General features: G+C 43.6%; 1 long non-coding RNA gene across 1 annotated transcript in view; it reads left to right on the plus strand.

Annotated features, from left to right (window-relative positions):
* Positions 1-4927, plus strand: part of LOC307203987 — an 86721-nt gene that overhangs the window by 58589 nt on the left and 23205 nt on the right. The gene's annotated exons all lie outside the window — the stretch shown is intronic.

Here is a 4927-nt window from a genome sequence, read left to right on the forward strand (position 1 = left end):
TGTAAAAATGTTACATGGGGAAAAAAAATACGAGGCATTACACTTACACTGTAAAACAAGAAAACCCTTAATAATATATATATATATATATATAAAAAATACAATAACCTATTAAAAATTAAAAGCTTCCCTAAAAAAAAAAAAAAGATCCAATTTTCCGTTTTACTCACGGGTTGTTGTTTAAAATCCAATTGTCCACAAGAAAAAGTCAGCGCTCTCCGGCAACAGCAATGCGGCTTCACTCCGTGAAAGAAGCGGTTGATTCAAAGCACTGCGCCGCTCACCCCACGTCGCTCCGGATCCCCAAAACAGGGTTTCCCCGCAAGTAGGGGAGGCGCAAAAGGTGCCAGCCGAATCCCAGGTTCACAAGCTTCTTCCGCCTGTGATTTCAATGGGTCTCTGCCTTCGCCGTGGCAGTACAGACCCAACTTTCCACGGAGCAAGTTCCTCCCGATCGGAGGAGCTCCGCCATTGCCGGGGGCGCCAACCCAGAAGTCGCCAACAGGCATTTTAAATGAATTCCAATTTTATGGTTTAAAATGGTTTTTATTTTATTTTATTGGTTACTTGTACAGTATTTAGAGACTACTCTAATAAGTGGTATATAATTTGGCCAGATAAATTAATAACTACATAAATGTGCTATCTGAACACAGCCACCATTTCTCAGTCTAACCTACCTCACAGAATTGTGAAACAACAGTGGAGGGCGGGGGAATCACTCTCTGCTTTGAGTTCCATGGAGGAAAGATGGGATATAATATAATAAAGAAGCCTGAGTTTCACATACAAATAAAAAGTTTTTTGCTTGCCACGGCCTAAAACACAAGAAATGGTTTGCTTTTGGCTGTATTTAAACATATTTCTGGGCCAGCTTTCCTTTAAGAAAACAACCATAGATGTTTTATAAAGTTCTTGGTGATCCTTGGTTATTGATTCAAGCACCAAACAGATGTTGGTAACACAATTATATGCAACTTCCTGGCAATGCTCTTAAAATGCATGCCTGCTGCAGGGTTTTTGAGCCACCATTGCGATCTTCCTCAACCTGATGCCCTCCAGATGTTTTGGGTATAATTCCCACCTGCTCCAGCCAACATGTGGAAGGCACCAGCTTGGGAAAGGTTGTACCACAGTAGGCCAGCCAGCATAGGTTCCCTCCAGATGTTTTGAGACTGAGACTCACAGCATCCCTGACCATGGGCCATGCTAGCTGGGACTGATAGGAGCTGTAGAGAAGAACATCTGGAGGCCATCAGGTGGAGAAAGGCTGCTGCAATTCACAACATCTGGGGGTACCAGGTTGGCTACCCCTGCACCAGAGTTCAGTTTCATTTTTGGTTAGAGCAGCTAGCAGATTTGTGTCATTTTTTTGGTACCTGTTTATCTACAAATGTACATGTTGAGCAGGGTGGAGCGAGCTGGCATCCAGTCAGATACTGCTAGCCTTCAAAGCAGCATCAGTTTCCCCCAAATCAAACCACATACCTGTGCCAACCTAATCCCAGCCCTGCCCATCTGCAAAAATGTCTATCAATGTAATGCTGGCTGCATTACAATTCCGAGCTGGAGTTTTGCCCAGCACAACACCTCAAGGAACACCTCAAGGAAGGTGTGGTCTGTTGCGGCTATTCATTTACTGGTATATAGAAATGTATGAGTCACCTTAAGGTACGAGTCATGCTTAAAGTATGAAACTCAGAACATATAGGGGCAAACAAAAGATAGGCTTTTTAAAACTACTCAGATATAGTTAGTTAAAACCATAAAGGAATAAATGGCAGCAACAAATACCCTTTAGAAAATTGCATATGCTAATTTATCTGTATACAGTGGTACCCCAGGTTAAGTACTTAACCTGAGGTACCACTGTAGATGCAATTTCAGGTGGAATTTCAAAGGGGAGGGGACACAAATTCTGACTCTTGCTGTTGGGGCTTGCTTTGAGGTATGGGGTGGCAACAGGATTTTCTGGGCTCTCCACCCCCTCCCCAATCTTTTATTTTCAATTATTACTAACAATTTAATTATATACCGCCCTTCACCCGAAGAACACAGGCAGTTTACAGTATAAAAAGAGTGATTCACAACATATGTTAAAGGTTACAGAAATGATCTGATAACAATGAAATAATAACAATATAAACAATGCAAAAAAGAGATAACATACTGGAATTAAGGCAAAACATCACACAGACAATATATGATTTAAATATACAGGACACAGGTAGGAGAATGGTAAGAAAATTAGAATAACTATCAGGGGTTAATTGACTTTCAATTGTGTTATAATGCTAATTTCTCTTTGCAGATTTAGATCCACCAGCATTTAGGAACACCAAGGGCAGATACAGTCCTACAGAAGTCCTACTAAGGCTAAATATGAAATTTAAATAAAGTTTACATTGCAGTCAGCAGGCTTGGGAACATCGCCAATTATTGCTACGTCTATTAAAACTTTTTGTTAAGACAAAATATTCAAAATATAAACAATAATAAACTGTAAAATAAAATTTTATTTTTCAAAATACATAAAACCTACTAAGTTTATTTTTGTATACTTGCACTTTTTTATATTTGACAAAATTTCTCCTACATTTTCTAATTGCAAAGTCTTTGACCAGATCCTCAAAACTAATCTTACGTAACACATCTGCTTCTGTACCTGCCTTGTTGCATAATTTTTAATGTACCTCAGCTGAAAAAATGAATGCTCAGCTGAGCAATTAGTGACCATTAATGTTAAAAATCTGGCAACGGAAACATTCTGTGGTGCCCCCCCCCTTCCCTTGATGTCCTAAACATGTGCTTACTTTGCTTAATGGTTAATCCAGCCCTGGACTGGAGTGTACAATTAAAATCTCAATAAGAATTTTTATTTTCTTTTTTGGGGTTAGGGAATACAGGAAGCAGGAATGAGGATGAGGTTAAAGAGAACTGGGGCCAAAATTAGTGTGATAAAAGGTAAAGGTAAAGGTACCCCTGCCCGTACGGGCCAGTCTTGACAGACTCTGGGGTTGTGCGCCCATCTCACTTAAGAGGCCAGGGGCCAGCGCTGTCCGGAGACACTTCCGGGTCACGTGGCCAGCGTGACATCGCTGCTCTGGCAAGCCAGAGCCGCACACGGAAACGCCGTTTACCTTCCCGCTGGTAAGCGGTCCCTATTTATCTACTTGCACCCGGAGGTGCTTTCGAACTGCTAGGTTGGCAGGCGCTGGGACTGAGCAGCGGGAGCGCACCCCGCCGCAGGGATTCGAACCGCCAACCTTTCGATCGGCAAGTCCTAGGCGCTGAGGCTTTAACCCACAGCGCCACCTGCGTCCCTATTAGTGTGATATGAGAGCTAAAATTAGTTTTAATGACTGTAAAGCAGTTTCCAATCAAACTCCCTACCACCACCAAGTGTTATTAAGCTCCACTGGGGAGAGGTGAGCATAATACCGATAATAAAGCTTCCCCCCCGCCCCGCCCAGCAGGATCAATAGCAGCAGGGCCAGCACTGGAGCTTAGCATCCTTGGGCATTTGTGAAGGCCCACAGCCCAGCTTGCTGCTCATCCCCAGACCCCATCCTGTCCAGTCAAGGAAGCTAAGCAGAGTCAGGATCACTGGTACCTGGTTAGGAGACCACCTGGGTGCTAGATGAGGCCTGGCACTTTTTCTATACTTACCTTCACTTGCCAGTCAGGCAGGTGACAGGATACAGAGGAGAAAATGCTGGCAGCACAAAAGTCTCAACAGCTCAAATCTGTTAACACAAATGCACTCCTACCCCAGCTGGCTATAGACTGTAACTTTAAGAGTAAATGCCTGGATTTGTTTTTGGTTTTTTCGCTCCTCTTCCCCTTCCTCTTTGTGTGTCAATACAATCCTGTCCTATCTTTTGGATTGTAGATTTGAGGCCTGGGCATGCTTTGTTCCTGGTTTTGTAACAATGACCCAGAGGGACAGGTCACTTCAACTCTGCTAAGAGTTGCAAATTAAGGTGCTACTGGACTATGTTGTTTTTGCAGCAACAGTTTAATTGATTGGAAACCATTCTTTCCCTTTTCTTTTGCTAAAAAGGCTCCCAGAGCAGCTTCCAAATGACCAGTAAAGATTCTTGTGGTATTTTTCAAAAGACTAACAAATGTGCAGCACAGTCCTAACCATGTCTACTCAGCAGTAAGTCAAATAAAACTGGGCAAGGACCACAACCTCATTATGTCCTCAGGTGCCCCATGTCCCTTTGTTTTTCCCACACAGGTTTGTGCACCTGGAGAAGTGACTTCTAGGGCTGTGCGTCTCCTTTGTGCTACTGTATCCTTTGCCACAGTTAGACAAGAGCCACTGCTACTTTATTCAGGCCTTCAGCCCAGCGGGGATCCTCTTGCCTGAAAACAGTCCTGTTCAAGGAAGTTTTTAATGTGTGACATTTTGATGTATTTTTAATCCTTGTTAGAAGCCGCCCAGCCAGATGGGCGGGGTACAAATTAATAGTAATAAATAATAATAATAATAATAATAATAATAATAATAGCCTTGTTCTGTGCTGTCCCCGCCCCCCGAATAGCGGTTGCTTTTGCTTTTTGATTTCAGTTTATGACTTTAACTATGTTTTGTACTCATTTTAATTGTGATAGGTGCTATTTTGTGTGTAGGTGATATCCTGGGACCATTTGGTGAAATGGCAAACAAAGAAAAAGAGCTCAAATGGAAATCAATTCACTCGTTTTTGCGGCAAAAAGCCCCACGGAGTCTTTTGGCACCTTTCGGGGCGATAACGCACTCCCTCTTTCGCAGGGCGAACTAAGGAGCGTCGCGTCGGGAATCCCCTGGAGCCTGGACGCGACGTCAGGAGATGGGCGGCGCCTGGGGTCCCTTCAAGTGCGCTCGGCGCGGGTCGGGCTGGCAGTGCGTCTCTGGCCGGCGAAGGTGTCGCGCTGGGCC

This window comes from Podarcis cretensis, assembly GCF_951804945.1.
Source record: "Podarcis cretensis genome assembly, chromosome: 15".
In the NCBI taxonomy this organism is placed as follows: domain Eukaryota; kingdom Metazoa; phylum Chordata; class Lepidosauria; order Squamata; family Lacertidae; genus Podarcis; species Podarcis cretensis.